This window comes from Caretta caretta, chromosome 2 (assembly GCF_965140235.1).
Source record: "Caretta caretta isolate rCarCar2 chromosome 2, rCarCar1.hap1, whole genome shotgun sequence".
Classification (NCBI taxonomy): Eukaryota; Metazoa; Chordata; order Testudines; family Cheloniidae; genus Caretta; species Caretta caretta.
In genome coordinates this window covers 19755966-19783648 of record NC_134207.1, presented here as the reverse complement: position 1 = coordinate 19783648, position 27683 = coordinate 19755966, and the positions used below count along the sequence as shown (strand labels likewise).

Below are 27683 nucleotides of genomic sequence, written 5' to 3'. Positions count from 1 at the left end.
GTGGAAGCTGGAGAGAAAGCAAAGCTGCAAGAGCTATTGGGAGCTGATAGAAGGAGCCCATCCCAATGATTCCCAACCTTTTAGGGTTACTGGACCAATTTTTCATATTAAAACTTTGGCCGTATCAGCCAGTGCCCACCACCTTCTGTTCATCTGGGCCATGCCCCAACTCATACAATACTTTGGGCTGCCCCAAACCCTACTGTCATGGCTAAGAGTTTGGAGCAGCTCCGCTTCCATGGAGGGTCAGAGTACATATTGCTGAATGTGTGTGGGGGGGAAGCAGCTGCCCTTGTTGGCCCACCACAGAGGCTCATTGTTATGGGCCAGATTGTGCTAATATGGCACAGGCCTGCATAGGGGGAGCTCCCAAAGCCATTGTGTCTCTGGGAGGCCCAAAGCCTACTGAAATACCCAGGAAGCAGAGCTACTGTACCACCCTATGGGAGACTGCACAGTGCATTCCCTTCCACAGCTGGTCAACTCCCTGCTGGCTGGTGGGGAAATGGCGCTCGTTGTCTCCCTTTCCTGCCCCTTTTGGAGAGGTTAGCAGAGATGCCAGCCCCACAGGGAAAGTCAAGGGCTGCAATTGTAGCTATGTGATTGGGGTATAAGGTGGGGGAAGTGGGGGGTGCGCTCACACAGGCGTGGCAGGAATGTATCCCTGAGCGAAAGCTGCTTTCGCCTCTCAGGACAGTGTCAATCTAATGTAAGTGCTCTTTAGTCTTTTTTAATAAAAATCCAAGTGTTCAACATTTAGTTTCCTTCCTGCCCCATCAGCAGGAGAGCCCTGTGCTAGTCTGCATGCAGAGGGCTTTAAAGGGATGCTCCTGATTTAGACTGATGACTTATTTCACTGGTAAAACTGCTCCATGTGCTCACATTCTTTGCTGGTGAAGTGGTGTCAGTTTCATTGATTCAGTCAGATTCATATGTGAAGCACATTCTTTCCCATTCTTCCACAGGGAGTTCCCTTCTGGATATGGAAGGGATGTTCACATTTTTGGGACATAGCATAAATTCTTTCAGCAAATCATAAAATAAATACACTCATCTGGGACAGATGAGTAAGGCTGTGTAAGAGAAACTGGGCTTGAAGGGATCGGGAGTCCCATTACTCTTTCCTTGCTTACTGGTCAGACATGTTAGTACAACAGTCTTCAGTCGCCGATTTCTTTTTTATTCCTGCACTTGAGAACATGCCGGCTCCTAGATACTTCATCCCTAGTATATACTACAGCACAGCTATTTGTTTTGCTCTCTGGTTGCTTGAATTTGCCTCTTGTATCCCTTCTACTCTAGAACAGTCCAGTAATGGGTCGGTATAATTTGACTCCTCTCCTCACCACCAAAGTCTGAAGAAAAACAAGATTGTCATAACTAACCTTAAAAGAAAAAAAGATGATTTATTTGTGGAGTAGAATTCAACGCGGCTTTGGAAAGCGTTATTAAATAAGATTACTCACTAGACATAAAGGCATGACAACAAGCAGCATTACTGAATCAGACTCTAACAACCTTGCGACACTGAAAGTGTAATGCAATAAACCTTAACTGCCTTCTTAACAGCATCACCTGAAATACTTGTTGGCATAGGCTCCTATTCAGACTGCTTACAGGAAGGGGCATGATTGTATCTGTTTAATCTCAGAGACTGTCATTCACTTAGTGGCATGAATTTCAGTAGGCAGCATTACCCAGGCCAAAACCAGAGGTATTCCAGGTGAATTTTGACTGCCTTTGTTGTTGTTTTTTTATCACTCTTTAGTTTAATTTTTAATAGTAAATGAAGGCCCTGAACCTAGGAGCCTGTTGATAGGATTCTCTTTCCTTTGTGATTGTGTTCAGCTTTTTCAAAGTTAACAGGGATGATAGTTAAGACAAAAATGTGAAGGTTAGAAGCACTTTCCATTATTTTGCTTGTTCATGTCCTGTATCAGCATCATTCCAGGGCAGGTTAGATAAGACCTTGCTAGGAATGATGTAGGGAGTAGCTCAACAAAATGCCATTGGTCAAACTAGATGACACACCTGGCCTTTTCTGACCCCCACTGTCTGTGATTTGCCAAGATCTAATTCTCAGTAACCCATGCAGTTATTTATGACTTGTACTGCTGGCTTGTGGTCTCCAGACTTGTTTTGTAAATGTGCGGGACCAACTGTTATGGCATCAGAGTCTGCATGTTAAAAGTTGTGCCGGCTGATGGTATGTGTTCTCTCAAGAGCAGGTTGCTTGCCAGCACCATCCCTGCAGGAAAGGAACTGGAAAACCAACCCCTCTGCAGCTTAAGGCATCCAGGTGTTTCTTAACCAGCATGTAAGAGGTACTTTCATAAGAGGAGGGTGTCCTTTGCTCTACCTCCTCCATCCGGAGCATGGTACCTCTGAGGCATACCATTTCACCAGGCAGAGGATGTGGAAATGCCAAACCTGTTCTGTTCTTTGATCCTGGGCTATTAACAGAACAGCATACTGCCTCGGCACTGGCCAAATCGCTTTGAATCTGGCTTATAATACAGTGTGCATGTGTGCAGATTTAAAGCACCATTTCCTTGTCTGGTATCTCTGGGCTGCTGCCTGCAGAAGCTGAGAATTAATTAAAGGTTGCTGCTGCAACCTCTGTTACTGGTTTTTAAAGGTGCATTGGCTTTTGAATGCCCCTATCAGGCTCCTGAGACAACGTGGGCCCTTTGTGTCACCAGCCACTCCACAGCTCTGATCTGATGCGGACAGCTGTATGATAACAGCTACTTCGTCACACTCCGGTGACCGTTCATTCTGATGTGTGATGACTTTCCGGAGGTGCATGCACGCACGTGGGTCGGAGAGAGAGACTGATGGTTCTGAGCAGGGATTTTCTGACCCAATGCCTGTGTCTCTGGCTGGGTTGTTGACCTGTCTTGACGCTGTTTTCATCGAGGTGGAGGCTTTCTTGTTGTGCATTGAGTTGCTTCTGGTGAGGATCGGAAAGGTTGCTTAAATCTTTTTACTCAAAGGAACAATAACACAGTAAATCAAAAACTAAGGTTGAAAGAGCCCATGTGGGTATCTGATTTTGCCTGGCAAAGGAGAGAGAGTTATCCAAGTCAACTGGCGGCTTGAATGTTACCTGAAAGGTTGTCCAGGAACTGAGTGCTTCTCTGGATATAATGTGAGCAACAGGTTTTTCTTTTTGTCATCTTTTATTCTATTAAGCTTTACTGGGTTGCAAATCCATGTTATATAAATACCAAGTACAAAACTCTAGCCATTGTTTAGGTGGCTCTTCGATGTAGCTCACCCATAGATGTAAATTTGTGCATGCCTGTTTTGAGAGACTGTGGTTCAGGGGATAGGCCTCTAGACTGGGACTTGGGGCAGCTGGGCTCTGTTCCCAGCTCTGCCACTGATTGGCTGTGTGACTTGAAGCAGATCATTTCGCTGGTGTTTCCCTTCCATACCTTTTTCTGGGGTAGGGACTGTCCCGTGCTATGTATGTAGAGCACCTAGCGCTAGGGGACACTGATCTTGGTTGTATTTCATAGGTGCTATTGTAATATAAATAATTTTGATTTGTAATCTGTACATACAGTGATTATCTGTTGTAGTTTGCTTAAGTGAAACCATCAATTTAATCCACCCGGAAAAGAGAGAGACATCGTAATTCAACACACTGCCCCTACCAGGGGTTACTTTTTGCTCTCTCTGGGCTTGTAGATAAGTTGAATGGTTAGTCATATTTTGATCGAACCTTCAATGCTTCTCTAAGTTACAAGGATGTCCACATTAATAATGATGGATTTGTAGCAAGGAAAGAAATTGGAGGGTGATTTGGCTTCTGTGGTGTTCATTCATTTTAGAATTGGGAGGGGTCATTTTCTGATACTCTGCAATACATGTAGAGCCCTACTTAGATTCCAATTCCTAGGAAACTGACATCAGGATAATTTGTGTGAGCGGACTTATTTGTACAGTGATAACTGCGGAGAAAGTACTAAAGCAGGAAAAACAAACACATTAGTCATTTGAACCTTCAGTTCCAAGCATTTATCCTGATATTTCACTATTTATAACTGGCTCCTGCTTGTGTGTATTTTCAGAGTCCAAATTGTGTGCTGCAATAAAATTTGCCTAAAGTGTATTTTATTGTTCTCTCCACTCAATGCAGCCATATTTTATATAATATATATGTGTACACCCCCCTCCCCCAATTGTTACATAAACTAAAACTTACTCTACCTTCACTCAATTGAGAGCACTAGGATTGTGGCCCCAAAGAGAATCTAAGCAACTTAAAAAAAAAATATCCCCCAACTCTTATTTAATTTGACAACACAAAGATCATTATGACATGATTGGCTGCAAAAATACTTCAAAATGCAAATCTTTGAAAGTGGGGTGGGGGGCTGTGCCTAGAGGGCACTGAAAGGAGGGACTTGCCTTATGGTTAAGGCTTTGGCATAGGACTCAGGATACCTGGGTTCAGTTCCCAGCTCTACTGCAATCAAGTTGTGTGACCTTGAGCAATTCTCTGAGGGCCAGTTTCTCAGTGCTCAGCAGATATATCCTGTTCACAGGTGGCCAGTTACAAATACCTCTTGCAGTGTGTTTGTGCAGGAGAATATTTAATAATACAGATTATTATTATTAATAAGACATCAAAGGAGGAGGGCTTCTGGGCTGCAAAAGACTGTGCAATGAAGCTCGTGCAGAGGACAAAGGAGCGCACGGTGCAGGTGAGTTATGGAGATGGGAGCAGGAGGTATTTGGAAACTGGGAGAGCCACAGAGTGTATGGAGGAAGGGATTAGACATGAAATGGAGAAAGGCATGATGTGGGGAAGTGTTTTATCCATATTTACATCTAATCCAATAATCATTTCCCCTGTCCATTCCCCACCCTCGCCCCAGTGCAGTTGTAACTTCATCTCCAGACACCCCAATTCAGGATGAGGGGAGTGATGCCACGATGGGCCTCGTAATTGGTCGCCTCTGAAATCATGTGCTAATTTCTCTTCAACTTTTGTTGCTAGTTTTTATTAAAAAAAAAAAAGAGGAGGGGGGAGACAAGAAGGGGAAATTCCCTCACAGCAAAGTGTTCAGGATGCTCACGGGCGTTTCCTATCAGTGTAGTCACTCACAATCAAGGAGCTCACCGGTTAAGGCATCACAGATGTCCATCAGTTACATAACAAGAACCAATGACTGTAAAGCTAGACAAATTCAAATAAGGCACTTGTTTTTTTTTTTTTTTTTAAACAGAGAGGGTGATTAACCTTGGAAACAAACTGCAAGGGAAGTGGTGGATTCTGCCTCTCTTGATGTCTTCGTATCAAGACTTAAATGGCTTCCCGAAAGATGTGGTTTAGTCAAACAAATTATTGGGCTCAACACAGGGGTAACGGAGTGAAATTCTGTGGTCTATGATATACAGGAGTCAAAATCTGATGGTCCCATCTGGCCTTAAAATCTCTGAATCAGTTTCATGCCTGACCACCCAGACGTGATCTTACTTATACTCATCTCCTTCACCACAGGCCCTCATTTCGTTCCTGTGCATATCCAGTTCCTCACCGTTCCACTGATCAGACCAATCTCAGCTCTAGCCTCCTAGTTTCTTAGGTAGCAACAACAGCTCGCATAGGCTTTTATACTACAAGTGTGTCGGTTGGTAGGATCTCTTAACCACGTTGGTATCTTGAGTTAAGGCCATATGCTTGAATGTAAGCTGAGGAGTGGTGAACTGGGTCAGGGGCATATGCCAGAGGGGGGAGAGTGTGAGTGTGAGTGTGTGTGTGTGTGTGAGTGTGAGAGAGAGATAGTCATGGGAATAAACTTGGAATGGGACACTAGTCAGGGAAGGATGGAGAGAGATAGCAGAAGGGAACGCAAGAGCTAGGCTATTCGGAACCTAGTAGGCAAGGATGCTGTGTTGTCCCTTCAGTTTTTTTTTTTAAAGTCTTTTATGAATTTTTCCCTGCAGTGCACTAAATGTGTTTAAGCGGTAGGGGAGGAAAAGAAGGCGATCATGAGAAAACGATACCGTTTGATGCACTGCGTGGCAACAGGCACAGATCAATGCTTCCTGTCTCCTCCAGGAGTCTGATTATCCCAGTATAACTGCTCACCCTAGAATTGCTTTGTTGCTAGCATCAGATCATTCTGATGCAAAGAGCAGTGGAGTATTCTGTGTGAGGGGATGACGACCTTGGCGGCAGACTGTGTTCACCTCTGAGCGCAAAGCAAGCACCCTTATTTCCTAGGGTTTGTTTGGATGGTACCATGCAAGAAGCACTCTTATTCAGTGGGCCCATGACTTCCTGATCAGTTCTAGGCTCCATGGCTCCCAACACTGTATGGGAGAGAAGCTGATTGGGATGCTGTAGTTAGCGATTGGGTGAACAGCAAGAGAGCAGAAAGTTGAAAGGCAAGCAGTGGTTTTTGCTAATCGCATGCAGTTGAATATGTATTTTTATGATCTGTTTGAAGAGCCATTGATCAGGAGGTGGATGTTAGTGACTTGCTTGGAAGATGAGTCTTTTTGCTGGTCTCATTACATCTACATGAGAAACCTTGATATGCCAATGGGCAGGCACTGCACAAGCCTTATCCAAGAAGGGACACTTGCACCAGCTTTCTCGTACAGTTTTATGTGCCGCAGTGAAACTTGCCTAAAGTATAAAAGTGTATTTTCCTGGCTATTGTTCTCTCCACTCAATACAGCCATATATATATATACACACACACACACATATCCAATAAATATTTGTGTGCGTGTATATGTATTTGTGTGTGATGTAGTTTTGTGACCTTCCATTTTTATATTTTGCGTGTTGAGCTGACACAGTAAAATGTTGGTGCTTATCCCCCTGCTTAAGTCAGAGACCAGCCCATGTGAGCTCCTGCCACACTGGAATCCTGAGGATGGTTTTAAAGTCATAACTTAAAACGTCAACTGTGATTGTGATTGTTCCACTTGGGTCAATGGTTGATTATTGTTGTTGCTATTGGTGAGAGTGTTTTGGCCTCACTCCGTTGCTTGTATAAGTTAATTAGCACCCTCACTTCCACCTTTTCTTCCTTAACTCTGCCCCGTTTCTAAGCCATTAAAGCCAAGCATGGTCGGAAGTAATCCTCCTTATTGAAATATTTAGAGCCTTTCTAAGGCCTGGTGCTAGCAAAATGATTCTGTAATCCTGAGAGACTTAGATCATTTAAGCTCTGTGACTTCAAAACACCAATATTACTTTAATGTAAAACTACCTTTGAAGAGTGTGGATCAGCAGGAATTCATGGGTTTTCTTTCAGCAACTGCTGTTCCAAACATACGGAGCCTGGTTCTGATCACACTCAATAGCGGCATTACTCTTTTGACATCACTGCAGTTTCCACTGATGTATACGTGTGGAATGGAGAGTGGAGTTGGCCAAGTAATCACCAGTAACTAGAGATTTTTGGACCAGAAGGGACCACTATGATCATCTAGTCTGACCTCCCGCATCACATAGGTCATAGAATTTCACCCAGTCATTCCTGTGTTTGGGCTAGCGAATATCTGTTAGAAAGACATCCAGTCTTGATTTAAAGATTTCAAGTGAGGGAGAATCAACTGTGTCAGCTGCTCTCTCTTTAAGTACTTATGTGGCTGTGATTAATAGAGTGCCTAAATACCTCACAATCATTAATTGATTTTATCATCAATTCTCCCCTCTCCTGTGAAGTAGAGAAATACTGTCCCTCTTTCACAAACGGAGAACTGAGGCACGGGGTAGATTGACTCGTATAAGGCCAATAGCCAGTCTGTGGCAGAGCTAGGAACAGAATCTAGTTCTTCCGACTTTGTCAGGGGCTTTGGCCATTCGATCATACTACCCCTCTGCAGTTATGACTACGCCACATTGGAACAAAACAATGGCTGACACCAACACTGTTAAAAGAAAACAAACATTTAAAAACACAGCCTGTCCTAAAAAATTAAAAATAACCAATTGAAATCCTGAAGGAGTGGAATTAAGCAACAATGACCGAGGCAGTGGAGACTAATTTTAACTGGTGTTTTGCAATGTTACGTCATGAGAGTGCTGCAGCAAACGTCCCTATGCTTGCATGCTGCAACATGAAGCTTTACAGAGTTTTTTCCTTCAGTCCCAGCAGAACTGCAGGATTGTTCCCTGCGTTTTGCACTTACAGGACAAGTAACTGGGGGACAGGAGGAATTTCTGTTTATTTAGCTTTTCTGCACCTGTGGGTTACCTCAGGATGTCTAAAATAAAGCCTCGTGCATCAAATCGGAGTTGTTAAAAAGACATTGAAAGGGATAGCCCTCAAAAAGTTTCTCCTAGAGCTCCACTTGCCCCCCTCCCACAGAATGTCAATTTGCTTACCAGCCAGGAAGGTACTTACCAACAATTCCAGCAGATATCTTTCCATCTATGCAGTAATTTTTTTCTCCAGTATCCACCCCCCAAACAACCCCCCTTCCCATGGAAAAATGTGGAAGAAATTGACACGAGTTTTTTTTTTTTCCCCTCCTCCTTTTTACCATGCTGTACGTTCTGCCATACTAAATTATTATTTATATTGCCATAGTCCAAGAAGCTGCAGGGACCGACTAGGACCCCATTGTGCTAGGTCTTGCACAAGCATTTCCTTTGCTCCAAGATGATGGGTCAGACCCTCAGCTGGTGTAAATCAGCCTGCCTTTCTTGACTTCAGTGGAGGTGCACTGATCTGCCCCAGCTGAGGATCCGGCCCCATATCATGTTGCTCAAGAAACAAAATGTGTGCTCTGATTTGATGGGGTGTTGAGCAGCTGTAAAGCCACTGGAAACGGCTGTTGGCCATCACTGCTGACAGGCAGGCCTTCCGCCCCCTTTCAGGTAATGCAGTCCCATAGCGCTCCTGCATTTGAAACCTTTCCACAAATCCTGGGTTTTTTTTCAGTCTTCCTAAATGGCTCTGTATTTTCTGCCAGCTTTTTTTAAGAGATTCTAGGGTTTTGTCTCAGCCCTGCCTGTTCCTTTCTTTCTTTTATTAAATAGACTTTCGGCAAAGAGCGCTGTCTACATTTCTAATTTTAATGATTTCATGTCCCTGTCACCTTCGTCCATTTCACAAGACCTTTCATTATGTACATATGATGGAGGGGGGAAGGTAGATCGTGTGAATCTCCAATGACATACATTGCCCTTTGCTGCCTCTCCCCAACTGTACCAGCTAGGTCATTGTTCTCTATTGAGGTCATTCGAATGGCAGACCATACCCGGTATTTTCTACCTGGACGTACTTCTTCTTGGCTTATTAATGAATAGTCAGGCTGTTGTTAATACTGGATGGTGGATAGGGTTTAATTTAAGCTAGGAGTGGTGTCATTCCATTGGACCATATACAGGGTTGAATCCAGGTCTGATGTATGTCCAACCTTAAGCCGAATTCTCCTTGGCTTGATCATTCTGATGAGGTTTTTAAATGTACTTTTGTACTTAATACTCACTCAGTATAAGTCTTGTCCGCACTGTGGATTTGTCTCTGTTACAGCCCTCAGTGTAGCTGCACTGGTGCAAACCCCTAGTGTAGAGGGATAATTCCTCTGTTTGCACTGGCAGAGTTTAATTCAGCTTGAGACCAGTGTGAGCTCCACCGGTGCAGACAGGGAGGTGTGAAAAAAGTATTCAGATTCTTCCACCTACTCCTGGGGAGCTGCTGTACTCTCCATCATGTGTCAGGGTTTAGTACTGTAAGATCACCTTGCTGGGGTTGTCCGCATGCGGTGGTCTTACAGGGGCAGGGCAGTTTCAGGACAGCTCAGATCCCTGGTGCCAGGTTCGGTATTACTAAAAGTGCTGGAGTTTTCTCTCTGATTGTCACTGTGTCCGCATCTGCAATGGAACCGTCGTTACTCATTGAGAGTCGAGGGAGAGTGATTACTGAGCAGAATGGCTCAGGCAGCCTAAGGATGCCTGCCAGATGCTGCTGATCAGAAGGCGCAGAGTTTTCCAGTCCACGTGTGGACGCACACTACAAACCCTTGCTTGACATTTGTATCTGTTTTAAGTAAGTTGTGCGTGTGTGTGTGGCAGAGCTCTGCTCACCATAGAAAAGCAGCACTCTGTTTACCTCTCTCTGCCTCAAGGACTTCTAAAGGTGGCGAGGATCACCACTAATTTTTGACAAGCAGAAGCAGCCAGTTTCCAAGTCAGATTCACCTCAGGAGCCCTGTCTGCAGCCGACTGAAGTCTTAACAGACAGTGATAACATGGAGAGACTGGTCCGGAGAGGTGCTGATCACCCATCCTTCCCAGTAAAGTCACACAGAGGTCTGTGGGCTTGCACTGCTCTGGATCAGCCTCATATATTGCCATTGTTTCATGTTACACTGGGGAAGCGAGACTCTTTTCTGGCTTGTACAGTATGTGCTTTCCAAAGATGAGCGTGTGTGTGTGCGTGTGGGAAGGGAGCTCCATGTCATGAAGCTGCAAAACTTTTGGGGGTAGGGTGATTTTTCCATGGGGGGTGGGTGAGAGAGAGATGTGTTGTTTGTGGGGATAGAGATATGTGCATAAAGATCTGTGAGGTGGGCAGAAGGGTCCCTCAGTACTGTTGTGTACACCCCAAAAGCTTGGGCACCCATTGTGATTCCTATCTGTCTAGGCACTTATGCTGCATCATGGCTTCTGAGCACTGTCACTGCGTCATCTTGAACAATCCTGCTCTAGCCAAGATTTTTATAAAAATGTTTAACCCTCAAAACTATGGAAAAGACTTCATTCCAGCCCACCCGACTATGGTCTTGCTTCAACTGAGATTGACATTGAGGTGATCCCATGTCTCGCAAGCCTGGCTAGTCATAGCAGTTTGGTAAAATTATGTCTAAGCATTGAAGGTTTTGTACCTTTCCACCATCATTTGGGAGAGTCTTTTCTAGATGGTAAAGATTGTCCCTTCAGCCTCAACTGCTGGCCTGGCACATCTCCATGGATTGATGTGTATGAAATATAGAAACCAAAATTACAGGAAACATCTTCCCATTTAGTGGGTTATAATTGTGTTCCTTCATTACAAAGTTCCCCTCAGCAACTCCGTGTGCTGAGGGAATAAGTATTAAAAAGGGGCAACTTTAACAGAGTGTTGTATGTTGGGGGTATGGCAGAGTGCAAGAGGGTCACTGAAGCAACAGAAGGGTAATGAGTGGGGAAAATCTGTTCAACATCTTAGGTGTCTACAGAGATGCAAGGAGTATGGGGAATAAACAGGAAGAACTGGAAGTATTAGTACGTAAACTAAATTATGACTTATTTGGCATCATAGAGATGGCATAAATCTCATGACTGGAATATTTGAATAGAGTGGTATAGCTTGCTCAGGAAGGACAGGCTAGGTAATAAAAGAGGAGGTATTCCATTATACGTCAAGAATATATACACTTGTTTTGAGGTTCAGAAGGAGGTGGAAGGCAGACCAGTTAAGAGTATCTGCATAAAGATAAAAGAACTAAAAATAGGGGTGACATCCTGGTAGGGGTCTACTACAGACCACCGAATGGGGAAGAGAAGGTGGTTGAGGTATCTCTAGAACAAATAACAGAAATATCCAAAACACAAGTCCTGGTAGTAATGGTGCCTTTAACTACCCAAACTTCCGCTGGAAAAGTAATATGGCAAAACACAAAATTTCCAGTAAGTTCTTGAAATTTACTGGGACAACTTTTTGTTCCAGAAAGTGGAGGAAGTAACCAGCGGGACAGCCATTTTAGACTTGATTCTGATCAACAGGGAAGAATTGGTAGCGGATCTGAAGATGCAAGGCAATTTGGGTAAAAGTGATCTTGAAACAATAGATTTCATGGTCCTAAGGTAAGGAAGGAGTGAGCAACAGAATGAGGACAATGGATTTCAAAAAACAGACTTTGAGAAACTCAGAGAACTGGCAGGTAAAATCCTGTGAGAAGAAAACGTAAGGGAAAAAGGAGTTCAGAAGAGGTAGCAGTTTCTCAAGGAAACAATATTAAAGGCACAGCAGCATGCTATCCCGATGCGAAGAAAGGATAGGAGAAATAGTAAGAGGCCAATATTTTCATTAATGACTTGGATAATTGAATGGAGTGTGTGCTTATAAATTCTGTAGAGGACACCAAACTGGGAGGTGTTGCAAGCACTTTGGAGGACAGGATTAGAATTCAAAACAACCGTGACAAATTGGAGAGTTGGTCTGTAATCAACAAGATGAAATACAATAAAAACAAGTGCAATGTACTTTCCTTAGAAGGAAAAATCAAGTGCACAACAAAATGGGTAATACCTGGCTAGGTGGTCATACTGCTGAAAAGGATCAGGGATTATAGTGGTCAATAAATTGAGTAAGAGTCGTCAATGTGATGCAGCTGCAGAAAAGGCTAATGGCATTCTGGGATGTATTAACAGGAGTGTCGTATGTAAGTCATGGGAGGTAATTGTCCCATTTTACTCAGCACTAGTGAGGCCTCAGCTGGAGGACTGTGTCCAGTTCTGGGCGCTACACTTTAAGAAAGATGTGGCCAAGTCCAGAGGAGAGCAACAAAAATGATGAAAGGTTTAGAAAAACCTAACCTCTGAGGAAAGGTTAAAAAATTGTTGACGTTTAGACTTGAGAAAAGAAGGCTGCGGGGGGACCTGATAAGCCTTCTAATATGTTGAGGACGGTGATCAGTTGTTCTCCATGTCCACGGAAGATGGGACAAGAAGTAGTGGGGTCAATCAGCAACAAGGAAGACATAGGTTAGATATTAGGAAAAACTTTGTAACTGTCAAGGTAGTTGAGCTCTGGAATAGGCTTCCAAAGGAAGTTGTGGAAGTTTTTGAAAACAGGTTCGACAAATACCTGTCAGGGACGGTCTAGGTTTACTTGGTCCTGCCTCAGCACAGGGGGCTCTACTAGATGAATTCTCGAGGTCCCTTCCAGCCCTACATTTCTGTGATTGGGGGCGGTGGGGGAGTGAGAGAGAGAATAGAAACATGCACACTTCTGTTACCTGTGTAACGTGACAGCAGAGAATTGCTCTTTCTAAATATCACCATCTTGACTCTGAGAAGTATGTGAAGGTCAGAGCTCTTCTACCCAATCAAGGTGATACAATTCCATGTCGCCACCAGAGGAAGGAGGATTTTCTTACACCAGCCACAGAAGGGAGAGAAACCCAGCGGCCAGGCAAGAGCAGCTTTCAGTAGGCTTTGCACTGCGAGTGTGCAGAGAGGGAGTGTGGAGAGTTAACCCGAAACCAGGGCCATGTGGCCACAGTATACATTGTGTGTGTTGCAGTTCTGCTTGGGAGGCCTTCCCCTCGTGTCGTAGAGGTGAATGGCATAGAAATCGTGCTCCCTTTGTGGAAAACCCAGCGGCAGCTGTCAGTGTCAGGCAAGCCTGACAGAGAGATGGCTTCAGACTTTTTCTTCCTTGGGTTGGTTTATATTGTGCTGACACTGCCTCGCAGTCTCACTGCATCGATATCATTGTTCACCTCCTCACTAAGAGGATTGTGTCAGGGATCCCAGTTGTCCAGCTGAGGTCTCCTAAGGGTATGTCTTCCTTGCAGTGTTAGAATGAGGTGTAACTCGTTTGGTGCCCCTCACCTGACTCCTGTCCGCACTCTCAATTCTCTAGCTTGAGTTCAGTGGGGCTTTAAGCTCAAGATAGCTTGCCAGTCAGGGGATGGGGGCAGGTTGAAGATCAAATGTTACTGAAGCTTGAGCTAGTAATGTAATTGAGAGACTCGGTTTAAGTCCAGACCTCACTGTGTGCTGCTTTCCACCTACTCGGAGACAAAGTCAAAAACACCACTTTGTGCCCATCATCCAACCCCTCTGCTGACTGCCACCAAAATCAGAGTTTCTCTCCTTATTTCTGCCATGTGCATGGACTTGCCCCTGCCTGCCTCACAGACCGTTTCTCTCTCTCCTCCCTTCCCACTTCTTTGGTTATTTGACAGTGGCTTGCGCTCTGTCCATTTCTAGTGAGAGTGCCTGCTCCTCTGCAGCTTGTGCTACCTGGAGCAGCCTTCTTATGCCTCTCCACCTTGTTGACTCTCCAGCCCTTTAAAATATCATCTGTGAACAAAGCTTTGCCCGTTCATCTGTACCTTCCGGTTTCCCCGTTACGAGCCATACAATGAAGTGGTTTGGTTCAGTTGCTGTAGGCTTGATCCAGCAAGCTACAGAGCACAAGCCGCTCCTGGAGGTTCTGAGAGCCTTTCACTCCCATTGAAGTAAGCAGGAGCAGAAGGCCTTCGCACCTAGCAGGATCAGGAGACAGGTCGAAGCAGACATTCCAGGTGTGAACATTTCCCAGCTTTGGGAAAATTTGGATTCAAATCCAGACTCAATTTTGCAGTTGTTCCTGTCTCTGGATTGGATCCAACTTCTACAAACAGTGAGGCCAACATCTGCACTGACCCTGGGTAATCAGGGTGTAAATCAGCAGAGGATTCAGCCCACTGTATGTTCTATGTTCTTTTTTTGTGTACCAAAGCCATTTCAAGTATCTAAATACCTCCCTACTCAACATTCTGACTTCCTGAATTATATCTTTTGTCTGCTGGCTTTATGGACAAGAACAAGATTTTCCTTCTGTTGGTTCAGTAAAGGCAATTCAGTTCTCATTCTCTCTGGGGAAGAAGATGTTTTCAGAAGGATGGTTAGATCAAAGGTATGTCTATACTGCAGTTAAACACCCACGGCTGACCCATGCCAGCTGGCTCGAGCTAAGGAGCTGTTTAATTGAGGAGTAGCTGTTCGGGCTTGGACTTAAGCAGGAGGGTCCCAGACCTTGGGCTGCAGCCCAAGCCCGAACATCTACACCACAATTAAACAGCCCCTGAGCCTGATCCAGCTAGCAGGGTTCAGCTGGGGGTGTTTAATTGCAGTGTAGACATACCTTCAAGTGGGTAGGGCACCAGACTAGGACCTGGGTTTAGTTCCCTGCTCTGCCACAGACTTCCTCACATTCTTGGGCAGTTCACTTAGGGCATGTCTAAACTGCAATCTTAAATTGACCTGATGTCCGCACTACTCTCCTTCTGTTGGTGATGAGTGTCCTCACCAGGAGTGATACCACCCTGGGCTCTCGGCTCCGCACAGCTCCGCAGCGAGAGCCCAGCTTCCCTCTCTCCTCCCTGGCTTCTAGCTTTCCTGCTCCCAGCTGGGAGTTGGGGGAGTCGCCCAGAGTCCATTAGGCTGCCGTGTTCCCGGTGAGGAACCAAGAGCCCAGGGGGGCAGCCGGGCTCTGAGTTGGGACCCTGGAGGGCAGCAGGGCTTGGAGCAGAGATCCAATAGTAGGCCAAGACAGCCAACAGCCAATGTAAGTAACGCAGTGTCTACATTGACACTGTGTGGGCCTAACTATACCGATATAATCCTACGCCTCTCATGGAGGTGGAGTTATGATGTCAGCGTAGTAGGGCACTTATGTTGGCAGGAGCAAGGTTGTAGTGTGTACGCTGACATAGGTCGACATAAGCTGCATTATGTCGTGCTAACTGTGTAGTGTAGACCAGGGCTGAGTCTCCCTGTGTCTTAGTTCCCCATTTGTAGCATGGGGATAATGGCACTGCCCTACCTCCCCAGGTGTTGAGGACAAATATATTAAGGATTGTGAGATTGCTTTGAGACTTACTGATGAAGAGTGCTATATAAAGAGCTAGGTACTATTTTATTTATTACTAATGATGACATGTAGAGGCCAAAAGACGGGGCAATCTGTCCAAATTAAACCCTAAAGTTATTGTCTCTTCTGCACAGGTTGTCAGTGACGGTGATGGCGAAGTGGGTGCATGCTCTGAATTGGCTTGTTTCATCGTTGGCTGTGAAGCTATTCTGGACTCTCAAGGCACACACAAATAGGCTTTTGGAAGGCAGGTGGTTTTTAATTCTATATCCCAAGGATAATCACAAATGAAGAAAAGATGGTCTTGGGTACTTGGCCATACCAGATGGAGTGCTTGCTGCTGTTGGGAGCAATCAAAAGAAGGAAGAGACTGGAATTTCTCTCACTTTAGGAGAGATGGAACATACCAAGAGAAATGGAATGCTTCAGGAATGACACTGCAGGTGGAAAACTTGCTAGTTATGTTGCAAAGAGGCCTCCTGGGGATGAGGGCGACCCATTACATGAGGATATGCAGGTAAAAAACCAAACCAAACCGAGGCATCAAAAGAGTAAATGATGATGCGTACAAATGCTTGCTTTTTACTTGGGTGGTTTCCCCAGCTTCCTACAACCTCTGTTGCACTCCCTTTTCTGGCTGCTGTCCTTCCGTTTGGATGTGCCCGCCTGCACAAAGTAAATCTGGAAATTGCCATGGGCCAGCAGCGACTGCAGTGGTGTTTCTGTAAAAATCATCCAGTCAAGTGGGTCCATGTAGTTAAATCTGGTAACAGTATGTTTTTTTTCACAAACAGAACAGATTCCTTGATTTTCTTTTATTCCAGTGGAAATAGCTATATTTTTTGGAGAGGAGAGAATGTCCCTCAAATATTCCCCCGCATTATTTGCACCCGGAACATGGCAGCCTTGTGCCAGTGTGATTTTTCTCAAAGCAGCAAGAACAACAAAAGTGAAAGAGAGTCATCTCTCACAGCTTCAGACAATGCGATGGAAGAAATGCAAGGGAAAAAAAACAGTAGAACAAACTAAAGTAGAGGATTAATTTTGTCACCCTTTGTAATTTAACGAAGGGGTTCTCAAGCTTTTTTTCTTTCTGAGGCCCCTCAACATGCTAGAAAAACACCAGGGCCCAGCTTGAGGGTGAGGCGGGAGGGTCCCAGAGCTTGGGCTGCAGTCTGAGCCCTTACAGCTACACCACAATTAAACAGCCCCTGAGCTCGATCCAGCTGGCAGGCGTCAGCCGGGGGTGTTTAATTGCAGTGTAGACATACCTTCAAGTGGGTAGGGCACCAGACTAGGGCTTGGGAGATCTGAGTTCAGTTCCCTGCTCTGCCACAAACTTCCTCACATTCCTTGAGATCGCATACTCGTTTCACATACATCAGTGAGTAGCCAGCAAATAGTTTAAAAAACAAACATGCTTACTTCTCTCCTGGACTGGGTTTGGATCAGAGAGCTGAAAGGCTCCGTATCTCATTTCCAAATGCCAGATCAGTCCACTTCCTTGTAAACCCAGTTTCAGTGGTTTGACTCAGCTGTAAAAGTCAATTTCGGAATGAAACTCGCCATGCCAGCTCTCAGGCTGGGAATGAACTTCCCCATGTTTAAAGAACAAAAGCATTTGTGCATTTTAAATGATAAGCAGTCTGTTAAAAAGAGCGAGGATAAGAACTTTAGGTGCTTCTTATGAATGTGCTTGTGTGGCTTTGTGGGTTAGATGTTTGCCACCTTATACTGAGTAGCACCTTACTCTGTGAGTAGTCTCATTGAAAGGGCAGCATCTGGCCCGGTGTTATGGCCCAGTACACCGAAGTAATGGGTACTAAGTTATACATGGCACTGAAAATGTTTAAGGGTCCTACACATCAGTGGTGCTATAAAACTTTAATTTTAAATTGTGGTTCTGATCTCACGAGGCAGGAGAGCTCTTCCTGGCTCTGCTACTGACTCGCTGTGTGACCTTGTCACTTAACCTCTCAGTTGGCCCCTTTTTTAAACGAAGATAATACTTACCCACCTTTTTATAAAGTGCTGTCAGAGCTTTGGGTGAACATAGCTTTACAAGTTGTAAGTATTATTTATTTGCTAACTAGGGCAGGAATGTGTATAACACCATTAAAGCTCCGTGTTTTTATTATTTGTATGGTTACCATTGTCTCTTTAGTAGGTTTATGCTCAGAGGAGAGGAGGTACAGGACAGGGAATTCTGTACAAGACAAGCTTGTGTCACTGCCAGCATGAGAATATACCAGGCCCCCAAATAAGAATGGAGTGTAATTTAGAGCTTATTATTTCATTGAATCAGCTCGTCTTGGTTCAGGGGTGCCCTTAGCACAAAGCAAATAAATTACCCTGCTCGTTTGCTGTGTGCTCTGCAGCTAGCCATATGTTTGAACCGGATAGAGATTCTTATCTGACTGGCTAAAATTACCCGGTGAAGGGATGACATTTCTTATCAAGGGCTTTGCTGATTCAGAGAGAGGCCTTGTCACCCAGCTCAGAGGCATTGCTCTTCGTTGCACAAAGCTGCAGTGCGGGCCAGCGCTGACGCGGAACAAGGACTGTAGAGCTTGTGAGTCCAGGTTTCATTGGAAATTGACCGCGCTGCAGGTTTTGCATCAGCTGCTGGCGATGGGGGTGGGAAGTGAAAACAAGGAAGGAAAGTAGTGGTAAACGTGTTCCTTGTAAGTGGGCTTGGCAGAATTAGATTTTTCTTTTTAATATATTTTTGACCGCTATGTTTGTTGTGGTTCATTTGTTTCAATTTGTATCGATTTAAATATTCACAGTTGTGCGACATTACGGGTATTAAGGATTTGTACAGTTTTCATCAATTTTTTTTTTTACTTTGTATGTATACATTTCAGTTATCATTGATGGAAATATTTGTTTGCCGGTGTGTGTATGCACATAGTGAACTCGATGTTGACCAGTATCTACCAGTAAAAATCTAATCCTGTCAAGCCCGCTGGTAAGGCAATCTCAGGTCCACAGCAAAGACCTCAGTGCCTCTTTCCAAAGCTCACGATGGGCACAGCGTTATGGGGACACGTGGATTCACCCTTTCTTATTGTAGTCCCTTTAGTCTTCTGTTACCTTTTCAATCGTGCATGTTTCTTCTTTGTCTTCTCCTCCTCCTCCCCGTTCCTTGTAGCCCATCTTTGCAGACACCTTCTCCAGGAATCTTTCCAGGCCACGTGTGTTGTGGAGAGAGAGAGAGGAGAAGATAATGCTGTCCTTCTTTCTTCTGTCTGCCCCCGTTCTGGTGTACTTCCCTTTTGGTGCTCTTCCTGGTTTGGCGAAAAGACGTTGCAGTGTGGGATTGAGGCTCCAAAGACTGAGCTGGTTTGCTGCTGCAGGTCATGTATTTTCCTGTCTGCTGATGAATCCCTTTTTTCTCTAATTGTGCCTTTTCTAAGAAAGCAGGATTTATCCATAGGAGCTTACAAGCTGAAGGGTAGAGAATGAAACCAATAAAAGGATCATCTCTGTCAAACTCCCCTAACACATACCTGGAGAAGGCAGCTGTTCATTTGCTTCTTTTGTTTGCTCCCAAAGAAAACTCTTTACCAGATGAATTACTCCCTTATCGGGGTGAACCTAAGGATAATTCAATCTCTGTCCTTATTAGGACAAACTTAACCTGTTAAAATGTCCCCTTAGAATCATAGAATATCAGGGTTGGAAGGGACCTTAGAAGGTCATCTAGTCCAACCCCTTGCTCAAAGCAGGACCAATCCCCAATTTTTGCCCCAGATCCCTGGGTTTAGTAGGCCAATGCTCAAACCACTGAGCTGTCCCTCCCCCTTTCCATCTGTACAGGGCTTCTTTCCTCCCAAACGGGGCCAGAGAGTTTTGCATGCTTTTGTACACTTTATAAAAGAAGTCACTTCACGCAGCGTTTTAAAGGCAACCACCTCTGGGGTGGAATGTGTCTGCTGTTTAACAGTTTCAGAGTAACAGCCGTGTTAGTCTGTATTCGCTAAAAGAAAAGGAGTTCTTGTGGCACCTTAGAGACTAACCAATTTATTTGAGCATAAGCTTTTGTGAGCTGTAGCTCACTTCATCGGATGCATACTGTGGAAAGAGTATGCATCCGATGAAGTGAGCTGTAGCTCACAAAAGCTTATGCTCAAATAAATTGGTTAGTCTCTAAGGTGCCACAAGTACTCCTTTTCTTTCTGTTTAACAGTGCAGCGCAATGATAAACAACTTTCAGAGGTGAAGAGTATTGTGTCCAGCTGACAAACTGCATAGGGAATTTTAGGTGGGTGGAAGGCTATTAGCCAAAGAGAATTTGGTTGGGGATAGCATGGTTAGAATTCCTGTGCTTTCAGAAAAAGAAAAGGAGTACTTGTGGCACCTTAGAGACTAACCAATTTATGTGAGCGTAAGCTTTTGTGAGCTACAGCTCATTTCATTGGATGCATTCAGTGGAAAATACAGTGAGGAGATTTATATACACACAGAATATGAAAAAATGGGTGTTTATCATGCACACTGTAAAGCGAGTGATCACTTAAGATGAGCTATTACCAGCTGGAGAGTGGGGCGGCGGCGGGGGGGGGGACCCTTTGTAGTGATAATCAAGGTGGACCATTTCCAGCAGTTAACAAGAATGTCTGAGGAACAGTGGGAGGGGGGAATAAACAAGGGGAAATAGTTTTACTTTGTGTAATGACCCATCCACTCCCAGTCTCTATTCAAGCCTAAGTTAATTGTATCCAATTTGCAAATTAATTCCAATTCAGCAGTCTCTCCTTGGAGTCTGTTTCTGAAGTCTTTTTGTTGAAGAATAGCCACTTTTAGGTCAGAAATCGAGTGACCAGAGAGATTGAAGTGTTCTCTTACAACTACAATACTCACCTGTTGAAGTGAAGAAACAGATTGACAGAGAACAGAAGAGTACCCAGAAGTCACCTACTACGGGACAGGCCCAACAAAGAAAATAACAGAACGCCACTAGCCATCACCTTCAGCCCCCAACTAAAACCTCTCCAACACATCATCAAGGATCTACAACCTATCCTGAAGGACGATCCATTGCTCTCACAAATCTTGGGAGACAGGCCAGTCCTTGCCTACAGACAGCCCCCCAACCTGAAGCAAATACTCACCAGCAACCACACACCACACAACAGAACTTCTAACCCAGGAACCTATCCTTGCAACAAAGCCCTTTGCCAACTGTGTCCACATATCCATTCAGGGGACACCATCATAGGGCCTAATCACATCAGCCACACTATCAGAGGCTTGTTCACCTGCACATCTACCAATGTGATATATGCCATCATGTGCCAGCAATGCCCCTCTGCCATGTACATTGGTCAAACTGGACAGTCTCTACGTAAAAGAATAAATGGACACAAATCAGATGTCAAGAATTATAACATTCATAAACCAGTCGGAGAACACTTCAATCTCTCTGGTCACTCGATTTCTGACCTAAAAGTGGCTATTCTTCAACAAAAAGACTTCAGAAACAGACTCCAAGGAGAGACTGCTGAATTGGAATTAATTTGCAAACTGGATACAATTAACTTAGGCTTGAATAGAGACTGGGAGTGGTTGAGTCATTACAAAAAGTAAAACTATTTCCCCTTGTTTATTCCCCCCCTTCCCCCCCCCCCCACTGTTCCTTAGATGTTCTTGTCAACTGCTGGAAATGGCCCACCTTGATTATCACTACAAAGTGCCCCCCCCCCCCCCCCCGCTCTCTTGCTGGTAATAGCTCATCTTAAGTGATCACTCTCCTTACAGTGTGCATGATAAACACTCATTTTTTCATGTTCTGTGTGTATATAAATCTCCTCACTGTATTTTCCACGGTATGCATCCGATGAAGTGAGCTGTAGCTCACGAAAGCTCATGCTCAAATAAATTGGTTAGCCTCTAAGGTGCCACAAGTCCTCCTTTTCTTTTTGCGAATACAGACTAACACGGCTGCTACTCTGAAACCTGTGCTTTCAGAAGATCCCCTCGGTTATGTAACGATCTTGTGTGAACAGGCCCTTAGCTATACGTTGCCTCTGAAAGGCTGTACCTCCCATAGTATAGCACCCCCTGACACCATGCTGCGGCCTGGTTCACTTCTAAGTCAAAGGGAAAAGTACTACCTGTTAAATCAACAAGACTGCTTCCTGCAGCACCTGGTGAGCTCTGACAAAATCACAGCCCTTGGTGGTATGGCTGCAGGCCAAAACTGTCTGATATCCCAGGATATTCTTCACCCTGTTCCTTTTTCTTGGACTCTGGATAAAGTCATTCCTGGTGTCAGAGGGACAAAGCATCTGGTAGGTAAATTGTCCTAAAGCAACAGCTACTCAAACTCTCTTGAAGAGTCAGGAAGTCCTCCCTCGGTGGGAGGTCTCGGTTAGATTGGATTATAAACCCAAAGGAGACCTCATCACCCTAGAATCTCCCCTGGCTTTCAGATGGGAACCTGTAGCCTTCCCCTTCTGAGAAACCGACACAGCCTCCTCAGTTCCCAGCCTTTTTCATGCCAGGAATCCTTCTGCCCCAAGAGCCCTCCTCTCAGCAAGCAGCTGGGGTCTCCTTCCCATTTAGCAATATGGCAAGGGCAGAGTGCTCGCAACCACCTATTTGCAGCCCCCAGGCTGAGAACCCCGGCTGCAGAGTTTCTTCCCTCAGCTTTACCTCACAGGGCAACACTGACTCACTACAACTGCTGGGCTCAGTGATACCAAAATGTGCTGAGCCCCAGTCATTTGGTGAGAGCCTGGCTGCCTTCCCTGGCTTGAGCAATAGCTGCAGCACGCAGCCGGCCAAGTGTTTATCCCCTGAGGTAATGTTCTGACGGAGGTTTAGTGAGCATGCACTAGAAGAGACTCTAAATGCCCTTTGTTCTTAGGTCTAATCCCATAATATGGGTTCAGACTAGTCATACGCTTGTGATAAATCACAATCAGATTGCAGCTCCTTTCACGTGGAGATGGTGCTATCCTTCCATACACAGCCTGGTGTTCTTTGAGGACAGGCTCTTTGCGTAACCACTGTCTTATCACTCGGAAATCACTAGTCGCTTATATAAAGTGAAGTTGTACCCTGGAATATGGGCACTGTGAAGTTGCATGATTAGGGCTTAGATCCTCAGCTAGTGTAAAGTGGTGTTGTTCCGTTAATTTCAGTGGGCTTGTCAAGGTTCCTTCCCCACTCTGAACTCTAGGGTACAGATGTGGGGACCTGCATGAAAACTTCCTAAGTTTACTTTTACCAGCTTAGGTTAAAACTTCCCCAAGGTACAGACTATTTACCCTTTGCCCTTGGACTTCCACTGCCACCACCAAACGTTTATCTGGGTTTATTTTTATTAGGAAAGCATAGTTTGGAAACGTCTTTCCCCCCAAAATCCTCCCAACCCTTGCACCCCACTTCCTGGGGAAGGTTTGGTAAAAATCCTCACCAGTTTGCATAGGTGACCACAGACCCAAACCCTTGGATCTTAAGAACAATGAAAAAGCATTCAGTTTCTGAAAAGAAGGATTTTAATAGACGTAAAAAGTAAAAAAAGAATCACCTCTATAAAATCAGGATGGTAAATACCTTACAGGGTAATTATATTCAAAACATAGAGAATCCCTCTAGGCAAACCCTTAAGTTACAAAAAGACATGCGGACAAGAATATCCATTCTATTCAGCACAGCTTAATTTCTCAGCCATTTAAAGAAATCATAATTTAACGCATATCTAGCTAGATTACTTACTAAATTCTAAGACTCCATTCCTGTTCTATCCCTGGCAAAAGCATCACGCAGACAGACACAGACCCTTTGTTTTTCTTCCTCCTCCCAGCTTTTGAAAGTATCTTGTCTCCTCATTGGTCATTTTGGTCAGGTGCCAGCGAGGTTATCCTAGCTTCTTAACCCTTTACAGGTGAAAGGATTTTTCTTATGACCAGGAGGGATTTTAAAGGTATTTACCCTTCCCTTTATATTTATGACAGGGCTCATGCGAAGTTACACCAGTTGAAGATCTGGCCATTGTTGTATTTCAAGATCAAATTTGCTCAATTTACTCACTCCCCCCCCCCCCCCCCCAAAAAAAAAAAAAGGGTGTGTGTGTTTTCCCTTTAACTGCCAACCGTGCACTCTGTGATCTTGAAAGTCAAGTCAATTCTCTGTGGCTTCTGAATCAGCACCCATAGTAAGTATTCAGTTGAGTATTACTGATACGTTAGTGGCCTCTGTCTGTAATTCAGTTCAGTTGAGAGTAGGTTTTTGGTGGTGATACTTTAGCAGAAAAGATCACCGCTTGACTCTCAGTTCCCAGGTTGAGTTTGCAGGACCATCATTTTATTTGTAAGCTAAGTTGATATTCTCAGTGATATGCACTGAGGCACAGTGAACACGCAAGCCACAGCATCCTATTGAAGACAGCACACAAAAACGGCCATACTGGGTCGAATCAATGGTCCGTCTAGCCCGGTGCCAGTGTCAGATGCTTCAGAGGAAATGAACAGAACATTGAGTGACTCATATATCAGTCCCATCTTCTGGCAGTCAGAGGTTTAGAGACACCAGCACAGTCATATGGTGAAATGATTAAAGCTGTTCTCGCTAACATACAGGATGTTTTCACTCCATGCTATCCCACCTTAAATCCTTGCTCCGAGTGTATGACCGGGTGAGAATCCCTGTGGCTCAAAAGTTCTGAGCCACTGGGCAACTGTAGGGTCATTCAAACACCTTTGCAGGCCACAGCAGCCCATGGTGCAGTTTACCCATTTCAAGCAGAGTGAAGCTACAGCAATACTGGTTAGCCTTTTCTACGCTAGGGGATTGCAGTGGTGTAGCTATGCTGATGGCAGGAATTGGGCAAATAACCACAGTAGAGAAGGATCTACCAATACCCCAGTGATGTTTCCATGGGACTTCCACTCCCATATCTTTTCCATCTGTCCCTTGCATCAGTCTTTCCTGTGTTTTAAGCCTCTTAGAAAATTTCTATTAAAGCAAGTCTTCAGGGAAAAGGAAAACAGGGAAATTTCCCCACTTCTCATCCAGCTCCAGCTCCCATTGAAAATGCACAGTCCAGTTTTTTAAAAAATCCATGGCCTTTGTATTCTATTTTCTATGCTCATCTTGTACATACCAAGAACTATTTGAATGCTAGGTGTTCTCTGGCAGTTGATGGCCCCTAAAACCTTGTTGATCCCTACCTAGGCCTAACACATCTGTCTCCTGAAAATTTCTTGCACCTCAGTCGTTAGTGCGTAATTACCGGCAGGAATTATTAGCCAACTACTGTTTTATTTCTAATTAGGCTACTTGATGTCTTGTTATATTATTTACAGTGAGGCCACTTATTTTTTAGAAAGAGGATTTTGCTGTAATTAAGCATGCGCTTAACTCCGAACATGTGCTTAAGTCCTATTGACTTCAATGGGACTTAAGCAAATGCTTAAAGTTAAGCATGTGCCTTAAGTGCATTCCTGAATACAGATGTTCTTTTGAACGTTAGCCTTAAACCAAAGTTGCATAAATTCAGTAGATCTCAGACAGAACCATAAAGTCTAATGACAGTAGCATTTTGACATCTGCTTGAAGCCGTGCGTAATGGAAGGAAGCTATTACGACTCCCTGGTCTAATCTCACAATGGGTATGCAAGAAGATGGATTCTGTGCAGTGTGGAGGCATGGAAAGTTCACGTTTATGGTGTATCTCAGTTCCAGGGGTCGGTCGTGGGGCCGGTTTTCTTCAATATCTTCATAAATGATCTGGAGGATGGTGTGGATTGCACTCTCAGCAAATTTGCGGATGATACTAAACTGGGAGGAGTGGTAGATACGCTGGAGGGCAGGGATAGGATACAGAGGGACCTAGACAAATTGGAGGATTGGGCCAAAAGAAATCTGATGAGGTTCAATAAGGATAAGTGCAGGGTCCTGCACTTAGAACGGAAGAACCCAATGCACAGCTACAGACTAGGGACCGAATGGCTAGGCAGCAGTTCTGCGGAAAAGGACCTCGGAGTAACAGTGGACGAGAAGCTGGATATGAGTCAACAGTGTGCCCTTGTTGCCAAGAAGGCCAATGGCATTTTGGGATGTATAAGTAGGGGTATAGCGAGCAGATCGAGGGACGTGATCGTTCCCCTCTATTCGAGATTGGTGAGGCCTCATCTGGAGTCCTGTGTCCAGTTTTGGGCCCCACACTACAAGAAGGATGTGGAAAAATTGGAGAGAGTCCAGCGAAGGGCAACAAAAATGATTAGGGGTCTGGAACACATGAGTTATGAGGAGCGGCTGAGGGAACTGGGATTGTTTAGCCTGCAGAAGAGAAGAATGAGGGGGGATTTGATAGCTGCTTTCAACTACCTGAGAGGTGGTTCCAGAGAGGACGGTTCTAGACTATTCTCAGTGGTAGAAGAGGACAGGACAAGGAGTAATGGTCTCAAGTTGCAGTGGGGGAGGTTTAGGTTGGATATTAGGAAAAACTTTTTCACTAGGAGGGTGGTGAAACACTGGAATGTGTTACCTAGGGAGGTGGTAGAATCTCCTTCCTTAGAAGTTTTTAAGGTCAGGCTTGACAAAGCCCTGGCTGGGATGATTTAATTGGGGATTGGTCCTGCTTTGAGCAGGGGGTTGGACTAGATGACCTCCTGAGGTCCCTTCCAACCCTGATATTCTATGGTTCTATGCGGCAGGTTTGCAAATGCAGCCTCTTCAATTATGGTGCTAAGGATGGACTTTTGTTTTGTGTCTTCCCAATGTCACTGGATATGTGGGCGGTTCAGTGCCATCCAGTCCAATAAACTGCATTCATCTGAGCGTCTCAGGACGAGGCCGTGTGCAGGTCAGGTCTTTCTTTTGGTTCTGTAACGCTGATGGAAAAGCAGCAGGTGGCCTGAAGGTTCCTAGATGCTCATGTGCTAAATGCCTCATTTGACCAGGCTTCAGGGTCAGGGTGGGGAAAGAAAGGAGGAAGTTAGAAGCAAAATTTTACTTTAAGTTTTGAGATATTCAGAAGTGAGTGGTGGTTTTGCATGCCCCTACTTTGGGTGGCCACTTTTCAGAAAGTGATGAGCACCCATTTTCTGATTACCAGGCCCCCCTTTAAGGTGTCTCCAGGATAGCACCCCAGATTGCTAGTTACTTTTGAAAATCTTGCCCCAGATGTTTGACTAGTGTACTGATGATGATAGTATATCACTCTCAAGGACTCAGTGGAATATGGCCCAAGGAGTATAAACAGGAGCAATGGGATGAAAATAAAACCAGCAAACCTTAAGTGAAATAACAGAGAGAACTTGCTAACGGGGAAAGCTATTACTATGAAATAGTCTCCTAAAGAAAGATGTAGAAGCAGAGTTTCCTGGGATTCATAGCTAGACTGAACCAAGTGTTTGACAACGTAACTCAGGGAGCCATCTAGCCCTGATCCCCAGGGGATGGGCTAGTGCATCTTTTCCATCTCTAATGCCTCTGATACATCATATTCCTAAATAATTTTCAGGGATTGAAACATGATCATGGGACATCTGTGAAGAATGAAGGATAAAAATATTGGTCTACTAAAAGGGGCAGCTGAGGTGCATTGGGCAGATAGATAATTTAATACCTATTCTTTAAGGGGTTTGTGCAGCCTGGGCATGGAGCCAGCAGAAGCTGCCCTTGTTGGATGGAAGACTTATAGATGTCACCCCAGTCTGTCCTTCCTTTTTCCTTTGGCTTATGTCTGAAAGGAATTCGTAAGTTTCTGTTGGTAGGGATCATGGTGTTTTAGCTGTGATGTGCAGTGCTTCAGACGTTTTGGGGCCTGGGAAGAAGTAAATCACACAGACAGACATTTCTTCACTGCCCCAGATCAAACTTTAGGATGATAAATCATTTGCTAGTGGAAAGGGAACAACAAGCTTGTAAAAATCACTGTCCAGGGGGCAGTGGGAGATGCTGATAGCTCAGGTGTTGATAGCGGAACATGGAACTTTGCTCTTTCAGGTCCCCTCTGGTTGGAATCCAGCCAACGCTAGTAGGCAAGGCTTGAAAAATGTACCCAGAGGCAGATAGTCATCCTCAGTGAATAGCTCCAATGCTACTTATTGCTCA

General features: G+C 44.7%; 1 protein-coding gene and 1 long non-coding RNA gene across 2 annotated transcripts in view; both read left to right on the top strand.

Moving 5' to 3' along the window:
- The window catches only part of LOC125632840 (uncharacterized), a 180153-nt gene extending 164031 nt beyond the window's left edge, over positions 1–16122 (top strand). The window contains exon 4 of the transcript XR_012666878.1: positions 15746–16122. The gene's annotated coding sequence lies outside the window, so the exon portion shown is untranslated. The remainder of the gene's footprint in view (positions 1–15745) is intronic.
- A 2656-nt stretch (positions 16123–18778) lies between these two features.
- The window catches only part of LOC125632841 (uncharacterized), a 55953-nt gene continuing 47048 nt past the window's right edge, over positions 18779–27683 (top strand). Inside the window, exon 1 of the long non-coding RNA XR_012666877.1 lies at positions 18779–18970. This is a non-coding gene — a long non-coding RNA (uncharacterized LOC125632841). The remainder of the gene's footprint in view (positions 18971–27683) is intronic.